The following is a 25,222-nucleotide window of genomic DNA, read 5'->3' on the forward strand; positions in this document are numbered from 1 at the left end:
GAAACCACAAAAGTTTTCCCTCTCTCAATTGGCATTTACTTGACCTCTCTAAATTTATTTTCTTCACTTAGAAGGCAATAAGACATTTCCACTAGAACTGAGGCAGAAGTGCTGAGAGGTTTCCTGGGCATAAGGCTAGGAATTGTGCTGCTGATTTCACAGGTTAGTGAAAGTAAGAGATCAACTGAGATCCTCCCTTCCCAAGTGGAAAACATATTTCCCTTTTGTGGCCTAGAAGCTCCCAGGAAAGGGTACCAGGGCTTCTTGTGAACCTGGATTCACTCTCTTTGAGTACCAGGGACAGGGATGAGTCATCAGAGGCAATAAAGGTCAGGAGATTAGGGAGGGGAGTGGCAAGTAGGAAGGGGGTTTACCTTGGTTCAATGGATCCATGGGGAGAAGCATTTCCCTCAAGGTTTCTGTCCTGTTCAAAGACTGATACTTTCTTGGGAAACAGAAAGCTGGGGTGGGCTAAGACTAAGAGGTGAAGCCTAGGTATAGGGATGAGGCCAGCTTCTCTAAGGGTGGAGCTGAATGGAAAGAAATTTGCCCAGGTTGCAGCTGCTGAGGGAAGAAAGAATGCCCATAAAGGTATTATGGGCACCCTTTAAATTTTAGGGCCCTAAAATTTAGACCCAATGGCCTCTACCCTAGTTTAAGAACTCACAGTTTTGGCGACCATGAAGGGATTGCTGAACCCCTCAACCTTCTGATCTTCACAATTGGGTAAGAAAATGCTTCATTTTTGTGGACTTTCTATTTTGATTTATCTTTACCTGCTTTTGCCTTTAACTAATAACTTTATATTGAGGAAGAACCAGACCATGCTGGAACTCTAGGCTAGATAGGCTTTTTCCTCAACTTTCTGAACTCCATGTTAATACCTGTATGCTTTAATAAATGTTTAATTGCCCAAAGACTGGTGCTAAAGCTTCTAATTTAAGGGGACCATAATTTAGATTTTAAACATCACAGTTTAAACATCACAGCCCACAAGAACTCAGGACTAACAAGAGAAGTATGGTGGACTATGAGACAGACTTTTTTTGTCACCCTATGAGATAACTCTGCCAACTTACTTAAAAAATAACCAAGTAGGACCCCTCATCAAGCTGGTCTTGCCATGTTCAAACAAGCAAAAAGAAGCCAGGAGGTAGGAAGAGAGGGAACTGATTCTCACATTAAAATACAACCCAATGTGTTGGTTTACTTCCCACTTTGTTGTCAGTAACCTCATGTGGTCATGCTTAAAGGAAGTTCTGAACTGATGAAAATAAGAAGGAAACAGTCACCAAAGAAGAATTGTGCTGGACAGAACCCCTTGGGAGAAAACCCTTTTGATTACCGCAACGCCCCCCCCCCTCCCCCAGAAGGAACAGAATGGGGAAGAACAAGAAAACCATGGACGAGGCTAGAGCAATGATGTGTCTATTCACCCTGGAAGAAAGTTGACCAGATTTGTCCAGGACTACTATGGACAATGCCTACAAGTGCTTCAGTGAGGATGCTGAGCAGAGAGGCAAGCCTCCAATGACAAAGAGGAGCTGGGGGAAAGTACCCTCTTGTGATAGGACCAGAAGTCACTTGTCATCTACATACTCATGAACTCAGAAGCCCTTGGTGGCCCCTGTTTCTTCTGACCAACTCCCCCCACTTCATACTGAATCACCGGGAGCACTGAATTCTCATGGCCTGCTACAACTCTATCCCCTGCCCATGAATGACCCATGATACTCTGGTGCTCCACCCTTCTGTTTATCTTACCTTTCTCCCTGGCTCCATTCAATTTTTTTTTTTTTACTTTGTTCCTCTAGCCTGTCTGTAAGCACGGACACACACACACACACACACACACACACACACACACACACACACACACACACACATTCTATATCAGGAAACCTAAAGCTGTGGGCTCCTGCTTGCCAAGAGTTCATCCAGTAAAGACAAGGTCAGGAGTTCATTTTCAGAGAGGAATCCAGTTTGGCCTGATCTAACGTCATGGATTCAGGTCAAATATTTTGTTCCTGTATCCTTTTGTCCAGCCTACTGGGAGAACACACCTCTTGGTGGGGTTCAGTCTGACAGCATCTATAATATTGGTTAATCATACTTTCTGACCTGCAGGAGGGGAAATGTCTGCAGTTGGAGGGAAATGAAATTGTCAAACACAGTCCTTAAGGAAAGGGAGATTTATAAGGGATAATGTACAAAAGCATGGAATTAAACAAACAAACTCGGAAAGAGCACTTAAAACTCAGCCCAAAACAATATATACTGCACGCTAGGCTGGGCAGGTCATCCAGAGACCCCAGGTCTCCCAAAGTACCACCCAGTCTTAACTTGGCTTTGCCATTGTTCATTCCCCCCCCCAATAGCCAAGGGCCTTCCCAGAACTTGGACGGGGCCGGAAGGTAAATGAGATGACTTCAGCCAAGGGAAGAAGTCAGAAGTCAAGAGAACCACCCATCCACGCAAATACTTCTTTCTCCCCATGATGTCTGACTTGCCCCTGGCTCAGGAGAGGCAATCTTCTACTTTCCAGAAAAGAGCCAGCAATCAGGTCTTAGGTCAAAGGATTTGTGAGCTGGAAGGAACCCCCGTTCAACACACTTCAATTTACCGATAAGGAAATTGAGGCACCAAATGACTTGCCCAAGATCACACAGGCTGTAACAGATAGAGCCAAGATTTGAACCAAAGGATCATGGGACTTGGAGTTGTAGCTAAAAGGGAATGTGGGGGGTCATCTAATCCATCTCCTACCTTTTATGGAGTACGATATCAAGGTCCAAAAAAGGAAATGATCTAAGGTCACACAGAGTCCAAATTTGAACCTAGATTTTTTTATTTCAAAATCATTACCTTTTCCCCTTCCCTACACAACCATCATTCCCCTAATGGCTCTTAGAACATCCAAGTTCCCAACTCTGTGGCCCATAGGTACAAGCCCCCCACTTCCCTCCACCTTCACTACCCATTTCAGGGTCTTTACCACCATCCCCCTGCTAAGACACTGCAAATATTCTAAGCTCTGACTTCCCACTTTCCACAAGCTGATTGAGAAGTGAAAGCAGATGTTCCAAGGTATGTCTTCTTTGGGTAGTGCTGAGAGCACCGCTTCACATGCAGTGGGGCTGGTGAATAGGACTACTCGCTGTGTTCTAGGAGATTTGATTATTTCTTTGTTCACTATCCAAGTAGAGTAAATTAAGGAACACCTAAGGGACCTTGCCAGTCCCCTGGAGCACTTCCTTGGGGAAGGATCACCAAATCCTATAGTTGAGATGTAGGAAAGACCCCGAGTTGGGTTTCATTATTTGCAGATATAATAATAGCCAAAATTTATGAGATAAGGAAGTTGCCTCTCTTCCTTTGAGTCACAAGCACAATGGAGCTTGTGAACTTCTGGTGGCCATAAATCCCATCTCTCCCCCAACCCCTTTTGAGATCTTGACCTGGGGTAATTTGCATAACCCACTCCAGCTGCCCTAGAGGAAGACAGATGGAAAAATAAATAGGAGAGCTTTGCTGAATCTCAGTGGGATGGGTTGACATGAGCAGGAAATACTGTCCCTGTGCTAAAGAAAGAGGTAAATGGCAACAGACTTGCTATGACCTGACCCAGAATAGAAGATATTAAGCTTCCACTATTGCCACTTACTAGCTGTATGACCCTGGGCAAGTCTCTTAACCCTTTTTGCCTCAGTTTCCTCATCTATAAAGTGAGCTGCAGAAGGAAATGGTAAACTGCTCCAGTATCTCTGCCAAAGAAAGCCCCAAATGGTGTCACAAGGACTCAGACATGACTCAAGTGCCATTTCCTACAAGTTGCCTTTCCTGATTCCCCCAATTGTTAGTGTCCCAACTGGAAATCATTTTGTATTTATTTTGTATGCCATGTGCATTTACTTATGTGCATGTGTTATTTCCTGCCAGGATGATGGAAGCTCTTGGGGGCAGGGACTATTTCACTTTTGTCTAGTATCCCTAGCTCCTAACACAGCCTGTCATATAGCAGGTGTTTAATTAATGCTTGTTGAATTGAAATGTATAGAAAATAGTCTGAGCAGTTAAAAAACTAATGGATATGGGGCAGCTAGGTGGCACAGTGGATAGAGCACCAGCCCTGGATTCAGTAGTACCTGAGTTCAAATCTGGCCTCAGACACTTGACACTTACTAGCTGTGTGACCCTGGTCAAGTCACTTAACCCCCATTGCCCTGCAAAACAAAACAAAAAACTAATGGATACCACAACCTCTCAGAAGGTGGGTATGGGATGGGTGGGGCTATGGGGACCTAAATATAAAACAGAAGATTTAAATAAACTAAAGCCATTTTTTGTCCTGGAGGTAGAAAAGTGATGTCATTATCCCATGGTCCAGTTGTTTGAGGATAAGTAGGTGGAATTATAGTGCATGAAGTGCTTGGTCTGGAGTCAGGAAGACTCATCTTCATGTGTTCGGATCTGGCCTCAGACATTACTAGCTGTATGGCTCTGAGTACGTTGCTTAACCCTGTTTGCCTCAGTTTCCTCATCTGTAAAATGAGCTGGAGAAGGAAATGGCAAACCACTCCAATATCTTTTCCCAGAAAACCCCAAATGCAGTCATGAAGAGTCAGACACGACTGAACAACAGCAACCAGCTGTTTGAGAACTGAAACCATTAGAGGAGGTGACTAGTGATATCTGCTAGAAGAAAATTCAAGGAGGAACAGTGAAGAAAGAAGGAACCACAAAACCTGCCAGGCTTGGAGAGCAACAGTAGAAGAGTGGCAGAGTATTGATAAAAGGAGAGATGCCCCCAAAGAGCAAAAAGCAACACAACAGTGACACAAAGGAGAGAATGCTGATCCCCTTGCTGGGTCTGCATTTACTGCTCCCTAACTCCCCACCTGCCCTCCCTTCCACTCCTCCCGGCCTCCCTTTTTCCATTCTGGCTTTGATTAAGTAGGTAGTCACAATAGATGTGTGCCTGGGGCTCTGGCATCATCAATGACGAAGCTTTGGCCTTTGGGGTGGGGATCTAGTACAAGACAGGAAGACCCTATGCTCATCCTCCATCCCACCTATCCTCTGGCCAAACTCTCCCTTCTCAAGGCTGTCTCAGGGCAAAATTTGGAATCCTGGAAGAAATACTCTAACAACCTGATACTTCCCCTCACTCAGCTCTGGGGTAATGACCCCATTTATGAGGAGACTCTGTGGCCATGTTGTGGCTCTCCTTTGTTCCAAAGAACTTCTAGCTGGAAGGTGGTCCCCAGTCCTCAGGAGGAGAGGTACTGTAGGAGTCCAGTATAGGGCAAATACATCTATTCTGAAAGCAAGTTAGGATTATAACACTTCGAAAAGTGCATTTCTGACCTGGAAAAACACTTGAGCCATGAACCAGATATTCTCAGCTCCCAGAGAAGGCCAAAAGCCAACCATGGAAGCAAACAAAAAACCCATGTCACCCTACCCAACCACTGGCAAATCCCTGATATTGATCTAAGGAAATAAAGGTTAAGTTAATAATTAGAGCATAATTTGGAGAATATAAATTATTTCCAATGACCACTTGGTCCCAAAAGGTCACTGAGAGGTGAGTAGGGAAGATAAGGCTGGGATCTCCTACTCCAGTTTTTAGTCTTTGCTTTGCTATTTCCACCCATTAGTGCTTGGCAAGGCAGTCAGGCTGGTAATGGTAGTGAAGAAATCAAATTTTCTTGGGGAAGGTCCAGGATAAGCAATGACCAGCCATCAGGACTTTGTAATTTGCTGACTCAGGAGACAACTAGGATGTGACTGGTTACCTTGACCTAATGGGAGAAAACTAAGAGAACTAAAAGAAGCAAATAGGTCCACCAGCTATTCCCAGTCCTGCTTTCATACATCTGGTGATGGCTCACAAAAGAAATGTGTCTCTTTAAGGATTCAGATGAAGTCAGATTATTTTGTGTTTTGGTAGCTTGTGAGACTGAAAGCTTATAAGGGCAACTGATGACCAAGTTTTTGGGGAACACAAGGTAGTGATGTTCCCAAGTTCCACACAGGTGAGGAGCAATGAATTAGACAAGAGTTCCAAATTTTTAATAGAACGGAGTCTCTGACTCCGTTAAATTTATATAAACCTTAGGGGTTACCAAACACTTTCCATATATATTATCTCATTGTGATCCCCTATGAATTAGGTAGGTCAAGTGTTATTATCCTCATTTTACAGATGGGGAAATTGTGATGAAATAGCTAGCCCAAGTTTGCACTGCTGTTAATGAGCAGAACCTAGACTCAGAGACCAGTTATCTGACTACAAATACAGGGCTCCTTTCACAACCATGCTCCCACTTTCCCTGTAGCCTAGAACAAAAAGGGGCTCAGAACAAGAGGGTGTCATTGTGGAAGGTCAGAAACACAATGACTCTAACCATTGGTAAATCTCTGTATATTATATGCAAAGGCAAAGGAGCAGAGGTGACAATCTTCAATAAGGAAACATCCCTGGTTGTTTCCAGAACTGTAAATTTTGAAATAAAAGCTATAACTATTGATTAGGTCAGAAGAGCTCTGGACATCCAGGGAGAGATGTGGGTACCTTAAATTCACCAAGAGGAGATACAGCAGATAGCAAGTAGTGAGAGATGGGTGCAGGAGTAGGTGAAGAAATGGGGTCTTGATTCTGGAGCTGTGACACAAAGAAACTCACTGTGGAACCTCTGGGATTTGAGTCAATTGTGATTTACCTGTTATAGGAGGCTGTGAGGTATAGTGCAAACAGTATTAGATTTGGAATTTTGAGTCTCAGCTCTGCCATTGACTTGCTTTTTTTCCTACCATGAGCAAATCATTAAATCTCTCTGAGCCTCAGTTTCCTTATGCATAAAAAGGGGGCAGAATAGTATTTGCATTATCTATGAGGTAATGGACTTATGTACTACAAAGGCATTGTATAAATGTATCAAGGAATAATATTAATATTATTAAAGTTTTATCCATCAACACATTTTAGTCAACATGCTGATGCCATAGATTTATGTCCAGTGGAATCCAGTAAGCCTGCTTCCCTTTGATTCACAAATCCTACTGCTAGGCACATACCTCAGGTAGGTCAAAGGAAAAAAAAAAAGGTCCCATGGTATGCCCCAAAATATTTATAGTACTTTTTGTAGTAGCAAACAGGTTTAAACAAAATAGATGCCCACCAATTGGGGAATAGTGAAACAGGGTATATTAGTGTAATGGAATATGTCTTTGCCACCAAGAAATGTTAAATAAGAATACAGAGAATAATGTAAAGATTTTTATGAACTGATACAAAGTGAAGTAAGCAGAACCAGACAGCACAATGACTATAACAATTAAATGGAAAAAAACCCAACATACACATAGACCTGAATATTGTGTAATACCAAGCCTGGCTGAGAAGAAGAGATAAAAAAAAATGTCCTTTTCTGCTTTCTTTGCAGGGGTAGGGCACTATAGGCATGGAGTACTGCATATTCTTGTATTCTTTTTTTTGTTTGTTTGTTTTTTTTAGTGAGGCAATTGGGGTTAAGTGACTTGCCCAGGGTCACACAGCTAGTAAGTGTTAAGTGTCTGAGGCCGGATTTGAACTCAGGTACTCCTGACTCCAGGGCCGGTGCTCTATCCACTGCGCCACCTAGCTGCCCTGTGCATATTCTTTTAGATGCAATTGATATACTAATTAATTTTGATGAACTGGGTTTTTTGCTCTGGGTTTTTTGCTCTCTTTTTTTACTTTTTGTTATAAGGGATGGCTTTCTGAATAAGGGAGAAGGGAGGGACATGTTTGGAAATGAACATAATGGCAAAACCAAAGATATCAACATATTTCTTTAAAGGAAGAGAAAAAAAATAAGTGATAGGAGTTGCCTTTCCCAAGAGGTCATTGCCCTTGCTCATGGCAAGGCTTCCCTCTGGAATTAGAAGCCGTCTGTGGTTGACATATTACCTTCCTCAGACATCTCAACTCGTAAGCTATTTCTGATGATGATGGTGTGTGAGTAAGTGAATGTGGATGTCACAGTACAAACCATACAGTTGATTCATACCTTGCTCAGCCATTTAAGACTTACATGGGTGCTCGCTTTGGCAGCACATATACTAAAATTAGAACAATACAGAGAAGATTACCGTGGCCCCTGCACGAGACTTACATGGAGGTATTCTCGCCACCAACAGTTACTTCAAATATGAAGAGAAGAATTATGACCATTGTGACAGGTGGTTGTCTCCTCACCAGAGTGAAGGAGCCAAACATGTGCTGCCACATTCCTTTTAAGAGGGTTCAGTTAAATGAAGGGACAGCAGCAACTTCTCCCGTAATACAGATGGGCCCTGCTAAATCATAGAATGTTCCAGACCCACATACACAGTTCCTGAAACCAAAATCAGTCAGACTGTGGGATTTTAAGCTGGATAGGGCCTTAGAAATTATCTGAGGGCAGCTGGTGGCACAGTGGATAGAGCACCAGCCCTGAATTTAGAAGGACCTGAATTCAAATATGGCCTCAGACACTTGACATTTACTAGCTGTGTGACCCTGGGTAAACCACTTAACCCCCATTGCCCTGCAAAAAAAATTATCTGGTGAAACCCTCTAATTTTTCAGAAGAGGAACAGAAAGAGGAAATAAATCCTCCAACCTCAGGCAGGTAGTAAGCAGGCAGAGCTGGGCTTTGAGAGGGGCTTCTAGAGCAAGAGAGCCAAGTTATGTTCAAACCCAGGATTCTTTCTTTCATACCATAGGAATCCACGAAGCCTTAGCTGTTCATGTGTATGTTGCTGTTCCTTACAGATATGACACTCCATCTCCTAATTCCAGTTCTTCCCATTGACCGTCCCAAATGTCTGGAAGGCAGTTTCTCCTTATAGAAGCCCTGTCTTCCTTCAAGAAGCATCAAAAGCATTATCTTCTACACATCCCCCCCCCCATTCCTCTAGTAGCTAGTGTTCCCTCCCTCCCTAACTGCCTTGCATTTGTTTGCCTATATTGTCTCCTCCAACTTGTTGAGAGCAGGAATTGTTTCATTCCTTGCCTTCACAGCCCCAGCACCCAGTGGGACACGCATAATAGGTGTTTCATAAGTGCTGGTTGATCAATTAGGAGACAAGATTTTCTAGTTCTCTTTAGATTTCTCCGATTCACTGGGCTCAAGGGTTCCACAGGCATCCTGAGACGGGCAGAAAGATCTTTTCCCAATACTGTACCAAAAGTGTCCATGTCTTCTCTCTCTCTCTAGCTCCTGCCCTGATCCACACACACACATCCACACACACACACACACACACACACACACACACACACACACACACACACACAGAGCCACTGTTTGCTCTCCTTATACTCTATACCCATCTGCACAGACTCCAACATAATAGTCCTTTGCCCCTCCCTTTTCTGCTGCAAAGATGAAGCTGTGGGGGGCAGGGAAGGTTTCTTTTGCCTTACTCTACTGGCTTCAAACTGGATTTAACACACAGATCCCTCCTTCCTTCCTGGCTGTTGTAAAGTTGACTAACAAGTCCAGTCAGTTTTGAACCAAGAAAGGCTGGTAGTCTGTTTTGTTTTGTTTTGTTTTTTCTTATGGCAGGGTGCTTAATCCAAAGAGCTAGGGTGGTGGTGGGGTTTTCCTCCAGTTCAATAGGTATTTTCCAGCATTTCTGAAAATCTGGTGTTTTTCCTTCACCCAAGCACTTGGCACCAGATAAGTCTCTGAAATCGCTGGCACTGACCAAAGCCCTGTTCTCTACCTGGTTCTCTGAAAAGTAAACCACTTTATTTTTATTTTTTTACTTATTTATTTAATTTTGGGGGGATGAGGCAATTGGGGTTAAGTGACTTGCCCAAGGTCACACAGCTAGTAAGTGTCAAGTGTCTGAGGCAGGATTTGAACTCAGGTACTCCTGAATTCAGGGCTGGTGCTTTATCCACTGTGCCACCTAGCCACCCCCTGAGTCTTATTACTCTTATCCAACACTTTGCCCATCTCATCATCTCCATTCCAGTCTATTTATCAAACTCCTCTGACTGTCTTTCCAGTCTTCTTACACCTTACTCCCATTTTCTCCAGCCTCCCTCCTGCCCCTCACCTATGTACTCTATGATCTAGAGACACTGGCTTCCTTGTTCCTCATACATAGCAGGAATTTCCCAACTCCAAGCATTCTCACTTCTGGTCCTCGATGCCTGGCATGCTCTCCCTCCTCCTCATTTCCTTCCCCTGGCTTCCTTTAGATCTCAGTTAAAATCTTACCTTTTATGAGAAGCCTTTCCCAATCCTCCTTCATGCTAGTACTTCCCTTGGACGTGATCTCCAATTTGTCCTGTAGATATCTCATTCGACTCCTTGAGAGGTAGAACTATTTTCTCCCTTTCTTTATACCTCAGCCTGGCACATAGTAGGTACTTAATAAAGGCTAATTAACTTGATTTGTTGACTTGGCTCTTCCCTGTACATGATATTTGATTTCTTGCTTCCCCTTTTTGTGGCTTTCCATGTCTGAAAGGACTCCCTCCTCTGCCTCATAGAAACCCCAGCTGCTTTCAGAGTAGAACTTGGGTGCTATCTCCTACATGAGACTTCCCAGATTCACCTTCTGTCTTCCTCTTGAAATCACCTCACATTATAGATAGAGAGAGAGATAGAGAGATATAGATATGGATGATATAGCTATAGATACACAGACGTATCCTTGAATTCCTTGTCCTCTTGTTCTTCCACTGTTCCCATCCTTCCCATAATTGCCATCCACCTTCTTTCCTCCTACTTTGACATTGCTGAAGACCATTGGTGAAAGTCATATCACCACGGTAACTAGGTCCATTACAAATTCCTATCATTTAACTGCAATTGGGCTCTCATTGTTGCACAGTGATCTTTTTACTTGTAGCCCTATAGGGACTTCCTTAAGATTGGTGATTGGTTCCCCCACCCCACTTTTTTTTGCATTCCCAGTACTTAGCAAGGTACCTAGCACATAGTAGGTGCTTTAAAAATGCTAATTGGCTAACTGACCTGCTTACAACCTGCTCACTAGTCATTCAAAACTATAGCTTATGGGGGCAGCTAGATGGCACAGTGGATAGAGCACCGACCCTGGAGTCAGGGGGACCTGAGTTCAAATCCAACCTCAGACACTTAACACTTACTAGCTGTGTGACCCTGGGCAAGTCACTTAACCCCAATTACCTCGCTAAAAAAACAAACAAAAAAACCCAAACAAACAAAAAAAGAAAACAAAACAAAACTATAACTTATGAGTCTCCAACGATGTGGTTATTTTTTTTAAAGTAACTATTCAGAGAACACATTAATGATTGTAAAATGGACTTCAGTAGATAGTAAAGTTACAAGGAAAGATCTCCCCTCTCTACACACACATACATACACAGAGTACACTTTCCCACAGCTTATCACGTAACCAGTGGAAGAGAGCACAAACAGGGAACATGTATAACCAAGGAACACACGTAAAGATGCAAACATCAGGAACTCGTGTATCCATGGCTCAAGTATGGAGGGCATAGACTAGGGGAAACATGGTCAGGGTATACATAAGGCAGAAGTGACTCCCACCTCTTATATTGCAAATGTTCTCTCTGATACTATATTGTTCTCTTCTCTTCTGAATACCGCATTTCCGCCAGGGCATGTCATCTCTACTGACCATCACATTTCGATTATCAGTTAAATGCATCGTCTCTGTTGAGGAGCATCATCTTTACTCTAGTTGTTCAAAGCCATATCTCTCTTCTGAGAGTCTTCACTGGTCTTATACACAGTGAACTCTTTTCTAATGTCTGCTGGGCTTCAACTATATGGACTCTTTGGGGCCAACTGCTTCCTTTTTATTTGTTTATTTTTTTGTGAGGCAGTTGGGGTTAAGTGACTTGCCCAAGGTCACACAGCTAGTAAGTGTTAAGTGTCTGAGGCCAGATTTGAACTCAGGTCCTTCTGAATCCAGGGCCGGTGCTTTATCCACTGCGCCACCTAGCTGCCCCCTGCCTCCTCTAGGTCTTAATGGCTAGAAAGCCTCTCCCTAAGTGGGGAGAGCTACACCTCTTTTAATGTAGAGATGAGGGTTATGAACCACCACACCCTGCCAGAGAACACCTAACAAAAGTGAGCACAATGTTCCAAGTTAAGAATAAGGTTATTCTTTTAGCTGCCCATGTTTAGAGCTGATTTATAGTACATGGTCTCAAACAACTAAGTGATTTAGAATTAGGAAAAATATTTCCAACCTTCATTACACCACTGATTCTGAGCCTACATCTCCAAAGCTCATTTTGGGAACTGGACTCAAAAAACCCTCAATAACCTACCATAAGCACCATGTGGAGAGAAGTTTGAGCCTCTTTTCCTGAGCACTGAGCTAACAGCCAGACAACAAGCATTTCTCCTCATTTTATTTTTTTGCTTGTTTTTGTTTTTGCGGGGCAATGAGGGTTAAGTGACTTGCGTAGGGTCACACAGCTAATAAGTGCCAAGTGTCTGAGGCCGGATTTGAACTCAGGTCCTCCTGAATCCAGGGCCAGTGCTTTATCCACTGCACCACCTAGCTGCTCCCTCCCCCCATTTTATTTTATTTATTTATTTTTTGATGAGGCAATTAGAGTTAAGTGACTTGCCCAGGGTCACACAGCTAGTAAGTGTTAAGTGTCTGAGGCCAGATTTGAATTCAGGTCCTCCTGACTCCAGAGCTGATGCTCTATTCACTGCGCCACCTAGCTGCCCCCATTTTATTTTTAAAATCATTTTAATAGTATTTTATTTTTTCCAATTATATGTAAAGACAATTTTTAACATTCATTTTTACAAAATTTTGAGCTCCATTTTTTTTCTCCTCCTTCTCTCTCTCCCTCCCCTCTTCCTAAAATGGAAAGCAATTTGATAGAGGTTACCTATGTGCAATCATGGAAAACACATGTCCATTTTAGTCATGTTGTGAAGGAAGAAACAGACCAAAAGAGAAAACCATGAAAAAAAAATATGAAAGTGAAAATTGTACACTCCAATGTACATTCAGACTCCATCAGTTCTTTCTCTGCATGTGGAGAGCACTTTCCATCATGAGTCCTTTGGAATTGTCCAGGATCATTGTATTGCTAAAAAGAGCTAAGTCATTCATAACAGCCAGCATTTATTAAGCATTTCCTATGTGCTGGACACTACACTGAGCCTCAGGTGGGGAAAATACATTCTCTGCCCTCGAAGGACTCTCTTCTAACAGGAGGACTTTCTACTTTTCTTTGATCTGCTACTTCTTAGAGTCTCCACAGTAGTTGTTCAAAACTGTCCTCTCTCCTTGAATCTCCTCACCTCTCCTCACCCTTCTCTCAGCAAATAAGCTGATTTCCTGAAAAACGAAACAAAACAAAAAAACTAAGGCTCCCCCTCCAGAGCCCCCTCATCTACTTTGCTCCACAAATGGAAATTCCTTTACAACTTAATATGTATTCTCTTCCCCTTTACTGCAGTCTCTAAGAAAGGTGTGGTCCTTGGTCAAGTCCTATACATGTTTCCTTGATTCTATTCCGTCCTGGATTTTCTGGGAACACGCCTTATGCATCATCTCTTTCCCCCGTCACGTCTTCAAGTTCTTCCTTTCTACCGATTCTTTTCCCATTTCTCCTTTTCTCTTTTTGGTTTATACTCTCTGCCTTAGTGGAGTGGTCTCATCTCTTGCCATGAGCTCATGTCACCTTTAAGCAGATTTCTTTAATCTATGTATTCAGCTCTAATCTCACTCCTAAACTGGATCCAGTATCTCATCGTTAACTCACGCTTGACCTCCACCAAACAATTGCCAGACGGTTGCTAAAGTCTTGTTGATACTATCTCCATAACATCTTTGTTAAACACATAAAATAGTTTAATTGATATTTTTTGTTTTTATATTATACACATTAATACAGATGATTACTTCATGAGAAATCTCTTGTAACAAAATAAAACAATCAAATAAAACGAATATTACAGGGACCTCATTGGAAAGCACATGCAACATTCCATATTTGTAGCAACCCCTCCATGCACATATTTCTCTGTTTAAAAACATTTAAGAGAAATAAATTTTTCTCCCAACCTATATTGATAAGAAAAAACCCCAAATTTATTGTAATAAATATGAGTGGGCAAGCAAAACAAACTCCCTTAATGGTGGTATATAATAAATAAACATATCTCTATAATGCACATATACTTGTTTATAGATAGCATACATGTTTGTTGTATATGTATATATACATATTTTATATATGGTATTAATATGTATATTTTATATAGCACAAATAGGCACATATTTTATAAATAGTATTTTGTTTGTTTTTCATTTTTGTGGGGCAATGAAGGTTAAGTGACTTGTCCAAGGTCACACAGCTGGTACGGGTCAAGTGTCTAAGGCCGGATTTGAACTCAGGTCCTCCTGAATCCAGGGCCAGTGCTTTATCCACTGCACCACCTAGCTGCCCCTATAAATAGTATTAACATGTATATTTTATATAGCATAGGTACATATTTTATATATGTATTAATATATATTTTATATATAGCATGGATAGGAACATATTTTGTAAATGGTATTACTATGTATATTTTATATAGCATGAATAGGTACAAATTTTATACGTGTATTAATATGTATATTTTTAATATAGCATGAATAGGTACATGTTTTTATATGGTATTAGGATGTGTATTTTATATATATCATGAATAGGTACATACTTTATACATAGTATACATATATTTACACATATACACATGTACAGGAATACAGCCAACATGTATGCATTTGCACACACACACATATATATGCATATATATGTAGTGTGTGTGTATCTAGCCATTGAGAGAGTTTGTTTTTACTTGACTATATTTGTTATAAGGAATTTGTTTTTCCAACTGTGATAGACTTGGCTCTTCTCAGCAGTGCAATGACCCAAGACAATTCCAAAGAACTCATGATGGAAAATGTTCTCCACATCCAGAAAAAAGAACTGTGGATTCTGAATCCAGATTGAACCATATTGTTTCTACTTATTTGTTGTTTTTTTTCTCTTTTTCGAGGTTTTTCCCTTTTGTTCTGATTCTTCTTTCACAACATGACTAATGCAAAAATATGTTTAATGTGATTGTGCATATATAACCTATATCAGATTGCTTTCTGTCTTGGGGAGGGGGGAGGGAACGGAGGGTGGGAGAAAAATTTGGAACTAAAAATATTATGAAAACAAATATTGAAAACTATTTTTACATGTAACTGGAAAATAATAAAATGCTTTTATGAGTTTAAGAAAGGAGTTTGTTTTTCTCTTCTTTTATATATACACGTACATATGTTTTGTTTTGTTTTTGTGAGGCAATTCGGGTTAAGTGACTTGCTCAGGGTCACACAGCTAGTAAGTGTCAAATGTCTGAGGCTGAATTTGAACTCAGGTCCTCCTGACTCCAAGGCTGGTGCTCTATTCACTGTGCCACCTAGCTGTCCCTACATGTATGTATATACATACAGGCATATATGCTTCATTCTGTACCCACATCCATTATCTCTTTGTGATGGATGGCATGTTTCATCATCTGTCCTCTAGAATCACCTCTTTAACTGAGGGTTAGCAAATACCTTCCAGAGGTGAGCCACCCCCAATCCCTGCCCCCACTCCCATGTGGAGGAGCAAAGCAGAGATATAATCATAGATCTAGACCCAGAAGGGGACCTCAAAGGTCATCTAGCTCAACCCTCTCATTTTAAGCCCTCTTTTTTTTTTTCCAGGGCAATTGGGGTTAAATGACTTGCTCAGGGTCACACAGCTAGTAAGTGTCAAATGTCTGAGGCTGAATTTGAACTCAGGTCCTCCTGACTCCAGGGTCAGTGTTCTATCCACTGTGCCACCTAGCTGCCCCTCAACCCTCTCATTTTACAGATGAGGAAACTGAGGCCCAGGGAAATCGAGCAGCTCACCCAGGGTCACAGATAGTACCAGAGGCAGTATTCGAACCAAGGTTTTCCTGACAGCAGAACCAGAGCTTTTCCCACCGTCCCACACTGGGGCAGGCGGCTCAGAGGTTACATCCTCCAATCTCAACCCTCCCTGGACTGTTGCACTAATGCAGACGGGCTCGCACACACGTACACAAAACAATGCATTCAGCTGTCTAAAAATTAAAAATGATTCTCTGAAGGAGGTGGCCTTCCATTGGCTGGAGAACAGCTCTCAACCGAAGAGAGAGACAGATCCTGGCCTCACTTACTCTGAGCCCCCACCCCCAACAATATCAGCATCAAACCAAGGAAGGTGTAGACACCCTCACTGAAAAGTAAACAACTTGAAGGAAGGTGGGGGGAAGTCTTGATTGCCTGCACCTCCTAGCTCCTCCATCAGCTATAAAAGAACTGGCAGCAGTTCTGAAAATTAGCATTCTCCTAATGCTGGTGAGTGAATCTGCTGCAGGGGTAAAAGAGATGAGTTCTTGGGTGTTAAATCAGAAGTAGGTGATTGAAGAAAGTGGATTCAGTCTAAGATCGAGAGGGTGTGCAAAGAAGAAGAGTCAGGGAACAGAGTCAATTGGGGTGAGTGGGTGTCAGCTATGGCTGTTGCCCTATCAGTGCTCCTGTGATCCAAGTGTGGAATTAGATGGAGGAGCCATGGCTAGAGAGAATTTGGTTTGAAAAGGATCTGGGATTTCTAGTGGACATCAAGCTCAGTGCCAGTCGATAGTGTAGAGGATGGTATGCTAAACTCAGAGTCAGGAAGACCTGAGTTAAAATCCTGCCTCAGACACTTACTGGGTATTTGATTCTGGGTAAATCACTTGACTGCCTGCCTCAGTTTCCCTTCTGAAAATGGAAAAATAATAGCATCTACTTCACAGAGTTGTCATGAGAACCAAACTAGATAATATATATAAAGCACTTTGCAAACCTTAAATAATATACAAAATTATTAACTCTTATACAATCTCAGGCTGCATTCACAGCAGTCTAGTGGAGAGGTTACTTTAGAGTAGTTGATAGAGAGCTGTCCATTGAGTTAGAAAAACCTGAGTCCTGCTTCTGATCCATACTGGCTGTGTGATCCTAACCCCTTCAGTGACCCAAGCAACTTTCTAAGACTAAGTGTTGGTGTGTGTTGGTAGAGGGGCTTGCTTGTTGAGAACTCCCTTTACCAGTGAAATTAGAGAGAGAGAGAGAGAGACAGAGAGACAGAGGGAGACAGAGACAGAGAGAGACAGGGAGACAGAGACAGAGACAGAGACAGAGAGACTGAAAGAGAGACAGAGAGAAGCAGAGGGTCAGAGAAGCAGATAGGCATAGTGTCCTGCACTAGAGAGGCAATCGTCCCCCTATACTTTGCCTGGTGGGATCACACTGGAGAATTATGTTCCGTTCCAAGCAGCACCTTTTAGGAAGGGCATGGGGGGTGGGGGTGGGGAGCTGGAGAGTGTCCAGAGGTAGACTATCAGAATGCGAAGGGACCTTGAGAGTCTGACATACATGAGCAGCCACTGAAGAATCTTGGAACGTTTAGTGCAGAGAAGACTGGGGGGAGGGCATGGGGACTGTATTCAAGTATTTGAAGGCCCATATTGGGGAAGAAGAAGCACCCCTGTTCTGCTTGGCCCCACAGGCAGAACTAAGAGTTCTGGTGGGCACTTGGGAGCTCAGGTGGAAGTTGCAGAGAAACTAGCAATTGAAGTTGTCCCCCAATGGAATGGATTGCCTTGGGAGGGAGTGGGGACCCCCCTCATTTGTGGTTTTTCAAGCTTGAAGGATGAATATTTGAAATGTTGGGAGGGAGATTCTTGTCCCTTGATGGATTAGATAAATTGATCCCTTCCATCTCTGAGACTTTGTGAGTTGTTGTTGCTCAGTCATATCTGGCCTCATGTCTAGAATTCTCTCCTTCCTCACCCCTCCCTGGCTTCCTTCAAGACTCAGAACAAGCGTCATTGTGTTCAACTATTCGTGACCCCAGTTAGAGTTTTGTTGGTAAAGATACTGGAGTGGTTTGCCATTTCCTTCTCCAACTCATTTTACAGATTAGGAAATTGAGGCAAATGGGGTTGAGTGATTTGCCCGGGGTCACACTAGTAAGTGTCTGAGACCAGATTTGAACTCAAGAAGATGAGTCTTCCTGACTACTCCAGGCCCACTGCTCTAACCACTGCTCCACATAGCTGCCCCATTCTGTGATTAAGAGGGTTTGAACCTCGATTTGTAGAAGCATGGACTTCAGGCAGTAGGGTGAGGGAGAAGATGGGGCTCTCTGTCCTTGCTTCGGGCCCTGAAGCTATGTGCCAGCTCTGGATCATACATCCCACATATCAATATTTGAAAAGCAATACAAACAAGTCCCATTGTGTTTAATATTTGAATGCCACAAGAACATTAGCTTTAAGGGCAGCTAGATGGTGCAGTGGATAGAGTGCTGGCCCTAGAGTCAGGAGGACTTGAGTTCAAATTTGAACTCAGACACTTACTAGCTATGTGACCCTGGACAAGTCACTTAACCCCAATTGTCTCCCCCCCGCCAAAAAAAAACCCCAAACAAAACACTGACTTTAAAGTTCAAATGCCATTTCTAACCTTTACTACCTGTGTGATCTTGGGTGAGTCACTTAAACTCCTCATTTGTAAAATAAGGGAGTTAGACTAGATGGCTTCCCAGGTCCCTTCAAGCTCTACTCTAGATGGTGCTCTCCTGGCATTTTTACTGACTGCCCTCCCATGCCTGGAACTTTCTCTCCTGTGTCCATCTCCTAGCTTGTGAGTCAAGCTGTATCTCATCAGCATGCTGGGCCACCTCTGGGCCATTGCTTTATAGTGATTGGCACAATTCAAAAATTTTTTTTTTAAGTGAGGCAATTGGGGTTAAGTGACTTGCCCAGGGTCACACAGCTAGTAAGTGTTAAGTGTCTGAGGCCGGGCTTGAACTCAGGTACTCCTGACCCCAGGGCCGGTGCTTTATCCACTGCGCCATCTAGCTGCCCCTGCACAATTCAATTATAAAGAAAAATATTTCTCACTGCATAGTACTCTTCTAGAAGATTAAGAAGGAAGAGAATAGGGGCAGCTAGCTGCGTGACCCTGGGCAAGTCACTTAACCCCAATTGCCTCACTAAAAAAAAAAAAAAGAAGATATTATTAAAAAAAAAAAAGAAGGAAGAGAATAAAAGTGTGTGTGTGTGGGGGTATAACTTAGAACAGAGATGTCAAACTCACAGCCCACCTACTAGCTGTACGTACCTCAGAACTCCCAAGTGCAGCCTGAACCAGAGGAAAATGTAATTGGAAGGGGGCAGCTAGATGGTGCAGTGGATAAAACACTGGCCCTGGATTCAGGAGAACCTGAATTCAAATCTGACCTCTGACACTTGACACTTACTAGCTGTGTGACCTTGGGCAAATCATTTAACCCTCACTGCCCCACCCCCAAAAGAAAGAGAAAATGTAATTGGAAAATGTTTCACAAAATAAATTAAAAATATAATACAACATAGATGATGTTAGTTTGAGGTTTTCTAAGTCAATCTATAGCTGCAGAGATTAGTTTTTATTTGAGTTTGATGCCACTGGCCTAGAGGATAATAACAACTAATATGAGTTTTATGACTTCAAAGAATTTTCTTCTCATTGGATCAACAATAATCCTGTGAGGCATGTAGTATTAGCATTATAGTCCTCATTTTGCAGATGGGTAAACTGCTTTAGAGAAGTGAAGTTACAAATGATAATAATAACTAATATTTTCATAGCACTTACTGTGTACCAGGCACTCTACTAAGCACTTTATAAACATTAAAAATAGTTAACACACACATATATATATATATATATATATATATATATCCTACTATGTGCCAGGAGCTGTGCTAAGCACTTCACAATCATTATCTCATTTGATCCTTACTGCAACCCTAGGAAGTAAGTGCTAATATTATGCCAGTTTTACAGATGAGGAAACTGAGGTTAAGAAGTGACTGATCTGGGGCAGCTAGGTGGCGCAGTGGATAGAGCACGGCCCTGGATTCAAGAGGACCTGAGTTCAAATCTGGCCTCAGACACTTAACACTTACTAGCTGTGTGACCCAGGGCAAGTCACTTTAACCCCAATTGCCTCACCAAAAAAATAAAAATAAAAAAAGAAGTGACTGATCTAAGGTCATACAGCTAGTAAGTCACATAGATGGGACTCAAAGCCAAGTCTCTTGATGACCAGGTTGATATTCTTTCCACCAGACAAGCTGTCTCCCACAGAAGGCTAGGACTATGAAAGAGATGGCTTAAAATCCTGCCTTTGTTTCCCGCCCCCCCCATATTCAATTACTGCCTGTGTAAACTTGGAACAAGTCCTTTTGTCCTGTTGGGCACCATCTGAAAACCAAGGGGATGGGACTAGATGGCCTCTAAGGTCCCTTAATCAATGATCCTACAATCTTTTTTTCTATGGAAAAGGACTTCAGTAAGCAAGGGAAATGCTTTCTGGATCCTTGAAATAAGGGAATTATGCCCCCTGGTGGTCACTTTCCAGAACTTCCTATTTATGGGAGCCTTAAGATTGTTTTGGTGAAGGAAATGTAATTAGTCACAAAAGTTAGACTCCAAGACCTGACAATTTATTAAATTCAGCCAACTTGAGACACCTTAAAAATGTTTCCATAACAAAAGTGATACACATCAATTGGGGAATATCTAATCAAATTGTGGTACCTGGTTGTAATGACAAATATGGAGAAGTTTGGAAAGACCTCCGCGAACTGATGCAAAATGAGGTAAGCAGAGCCAGAAAAACAATATACACAATGACTATAATAATATAGATGGGAAAACCCCATAAAACAATAAAAAAGAATGTTTTGAAATTATAAAGAACAAGAATGGCACTTCTCCAGATCCTTTGCAGAGTTCAAGGAAGTCCATGTATGTGGAACACTACATAGAGTGTCTTTTAAAAAAAATTATTGAGAGGTTTTGCTGAATGTTTTTCTCTTTTTTTCCCTTTTTAAATTCTTTGTTATAAGGGAAGCTATCTCTAGGAGGGAAGAAGGAGAGAGATATGGGGAGGAATCTAGATGATGTCTAAAGAAGATAACAAAACACCTATTTTAAAATATTTTTAAAACTATTTCCATGGTTTACATGACTATACATGTATAATCTGTATATACAAGTATATATTCACACACAACATGTATATACACGTACAATATCAAATTGCTTGCCTTCTCAATGAGGGAGAGGGGTGGTAGAGAATTTGCGACTCAAATGTTAAAAAAAATTAATGCTAAAATTGTTTTTACATGTAACAGAGAAAACAAATTATTAAATAAATATATTTTTCTAAAATTCCCTAATGTCTTAATCTTTGCAGTGATTTTTGAGCCTTAGGGATTTTTATTAAAATGGATAAGACTGTTTCCTTTCTTTTCTTTTCTTTTCTTTCTTCCTTTCTTTCTTTCTTTCTTTTTTGTGGGGCAATGAGGGTTAATTGACTTGCTCAGGGTCACACAGCTAGTTAGCATCAAGTGTCTGAGGCTGAATTTGAACTCAGGTCCTCCTGAATCCAGGGCCAGTGCTCTATCCACTGCATCACCTAGCTGCCCCTGGATAAGACTGTTGCAAGCAAACGTGGGCAAAAAGGCAACATGGTTTTTGTAAAGGGAAGTTACACTTCTCAAATTATTAAATTTCTACTACAGGTTACTGGAAATAGCCTCTTTTATGAGAAATAAAACAGAGGGAATTATCTTACCCTGAAGAGAACCACCTCCTAAGAAAGACAAAGCAGAGCTATAAAAGATCCAGAGAACAACTGAAATGATAAATGGACAACATAATATTTACATTGCTATCTTCGCTTTCAGAAGGGCTAAATTCACATAACCAACTTGGTAAACCTAAGAGCCATGTGTAAATGTCAGCTATTAGAGCTGCCCCAGACATCAGTGAATACTTGGCTGGGTGGTTTTCTATGGTCCACTCCTACGTGGCATCTTTATCTCTATACCCTTAGGTTTTGTAGTGGTTCCTTCTAGGATGTTAAATTCTAGAGTTCTTGACTTTGGGGAGGCCATGAAGAGAATGCAAGCAGTTACTCTCTCAAGATGCTTGGTACATTATCTTTTTTTTTTTTTTTACAAGGCGATGAGAGTTAAGTGACTTGCCCACGGTCACACAGCTAGTGTCAAGTGTCTGAGGCTGGATTTGAACTCAGGTCCTCCTGAATCCAGGGCCAGTGCTTTATCCACTGTGCCACCTAGCTACCCTCCAGTACATTATCTTTAAAAAATTTTTTTAATTAAAACAATTTTTTTTGCATTGTATTTATTTTTATTTTATTTTATTTTTTAAACAACTGGGGTTAAGTGACTTGCCCAGGGTCACACAGCTAGTAAGTGTCAAGTGTCTGAGGCCGAATTTGAACTCAGGTCCTCCTGAATCCAGGGCCGGTGCTTTATCCACTGCGCCATCTACCGGCCCCCCACATTATCTTTTTAATGTACCTAGAGAGAAAAAAATGGCAAGTGCTTCTGGTCTAGTTTTATATTTGAGTCTAGTTGATATTGGCAAAATGTGTTATTGATAATCATCCCAAATTGTAAGCCCAGGCTAAAACCTTGGGTGTTAAATAAATGAAGAAATACATACCAAATAAATAGAGGTCTTACAGTGCAATGGAAAGCTCATTTTGGGGTCAGGAAAATCTAAATTCTAGTGTTACTTCTGTTGTGAAACCCTGAACAAGTCATCTGACCTCTCTGGGCCCCATTTTCTAAGACTGTAAATGGCAGAGAAGGTGATGATCTGCCTTCATAGGTTAAATTCTTCATTGGCTGTTGGTTTTTGTCCTTCATTCTCAAAGAGGACCATGACACTGGGGTAATGTCATAACTTGAACTGAAATGAATTTAAGTGAGGGAGGGCTGTGCAAAGTGACCAGCCTCACTCTCTCCTCCAGAGCCTGACATACATCAGGACAACTAGAGATGGCCCCAGATGTTTTAAGGCAATTGGGGTTAAGTGACTTGCCCCAGGTCACACAGCCTGTAAGGGTCTGAGGTCAGATTTGAACTTAGATGCTCCCAACTTCAGGACTAGTACTCTATCCACTGTACCACCTAGCTGCCCTTCCTCATTAGCTACTCTCTACACCAAAGAAATCATAAATTCAGCAAAAAATATCTTCATAACAGAACACAAACATACTCTTGTGTAACATGGTGATACTGGCCTCCACACTGTTCCTCAAATAAACACTCCATTGGCCTCCTCTGGGTGTTTTCACTGGCTCCCCTTCCCCAAAGTCTGTCCTTGCTCACCTCTCTCTTCTGGCTTTCCTGGATCTCTTTAAGTCTCACCTCACACCCCATCTTCTATGAGAAGTCTTTCCCAGTCCCCCTTAATCTTCATGACTTGCCTCAGAATCATCTCCAAATTATCCCATGTAGATATTGTCTATATGTCATTCTCATGTTTTCTCCTTCAATGGGATCCTTGAGAGCTCCTTAAGAAAAGGGACTCGTTGTGTGTGGGCGTTGCTTTCTGGTGTATCCCCAGTACTTTAAAACAGTGCCTGGAACATAGTGGATACTTAAATGCTTGTTGACTTACAGGAGGCTGGGCATACATACATGCGCACACATGCAAACATACATACTTGTATGTGCATGTGTGTGAATATGCATATTGTGCACATACAGGTAGCTTAGGTGGCTCGGTGGATAGAGTGCCAGGCCTGGAAAGACTCTTCCTGAGTTCTTTTTGAGTTCAAATTTGACATCAGATACTAGTTGTGTGACCCTGGGCAAGTCACTTAACCCTGTGTAACTCAGTTTCCTCATCTGTAAAAGAATGAGCTGGAGAAGGAAAAAGGCAAAGCACTCTGGTATCTTGGCCAAGAAAACCCCAAATAGGGTCATGGAGAGGCAGACATGACTGAAAAACGGCTGAACAAACACACATACACAAAGTTTGGGAGTGTTGGTCCTTTTTTATTCTTCTGTAGTCAACACTAATCACTTGTTAGTTTAAATAAGACTTAATCCTTGGTTTATAGGCAGGTATAAGTCAGAGAACAATTCATTTGGCCCAGGTTATAATGGAATCAGGAATCAAATCACAGACTCACGGAAGCTCAGAGCTGAAAGGAATTTTAGTTCAATCTGTGCTTGAAGAAGAATTCCAGAGGATGAGTCTGTAAAATCCAGGGCTGGAGGCAAAGTCTGGCAAAACTTTGGACTATGAACGGGCAATTCCAGTGCTAGGATACCTCAAAAAGCTGGAAATTTCTCAAGACAGAAACAGGTGGAATCAAAGCACCTCCAAATTCCCCAAGGCCTAAATACATTGACCAACTTTTCCTCCTCTGATTTTTCATAACACTTCGTACCTATGATATTAGTATAATAGATCTAACAGGGAAGCCCCTCATCTCTAGGACTGGGGCATGGGGTGCCACCTCCTGAAACATGTGTGAGGATGGCCCTGGGCCCCTTCTAATGACACATATGCTCTGGCCTCTCCCTAGAAATGTGCCATGGGATGGCCTTCCACAGGCCCTGGTTCAAAGGGGGTCCCATATTATGCTTATTAAACTTTATTTTGTATGACGGTTATTAGTTTATGTGTGTTCTTTCCATTTCTCCCCCCACACTGGTTTATACATTTCATAAGGTCATTTCTCCCTCACTTTCTCCTTTCCTTCTTCCTCTTCTTTGTTTTCTCCTTCTGTCCCTCTCTTTTTTTTCCTTTTTTCCTTTTTTTTTTTTGAGGCAATTGGGTTTAAGTGACTTGCCTAGGGCCACACAGCTAGTAAGTGTCAAGTGTCTGAGGCCAGATTTGAACTCAAGTCCTCCTGAATCCAGGGCCGGTGCTCTATCCACTGTGCCAACTAGCTGCCCCTTTCTGTCCCTTTCTTCCTTCTTCCCTCTCTCCTTCCCTTCCCTCTCTCTCTCTCCTTTTGCTCCTCTCCCTTTTTTTCTCCTTACCTGTCTAGAGTAGACATTCAATCCATTTGGTAAATTGAATTAAATTGCTGAAATAGATTTGCACCTAGGGCAAAAAAAAAGACTGCAACTCGGAGACAGCAATATTGTTTGATGAAGAACTGTGAATAACTTAACTCTTCTCAACAATACGATGATCCAAGATAATCCCAAAGAACTTTTGATGAAACATACTATCCACCTCCAAAGAAAGAACTGATATTGATGGA

General features: G+C 41.9%; 1 protein-coding gene and 1 non-coding gene across 2 annotated transcripts in view; both read left to right on the forward strand.

Moving 5' to 3' along the window:
• LOC122738302 (60S ribosomal protein L37-like) overlaps positions 1–25,222 on the forward strand; it is an 82,223-nt gene that overhangs the window by 21,544 nt on the left and 35,457 nt on the right. The window lies entirely within an intron of this gene.
• Positions 8,083–8,189, forward strand: LOC122745019. The gene has a single exon (XR_006355326.1). It is a non-coding gene; the product is annotated as a U6 spliceosomal RNA (small nuclear RNA).

Source organism: Dromiciops gliroides, chromosome 2 (genome assembly GCF_019393635.1).
Source record: "Dromiciops gliroides isolate mDroGli1 chromosome 2, mDroGli1.pri, whole genome shotgun sequence".
Taxonomy (NCBI): domain Eukaryota; kingdom Metazoa; phylum Chordata; class Mammalia; order Microbiotheria; family Microbiotheriidae; genus Dromiciops; species Dromiciops gliroides.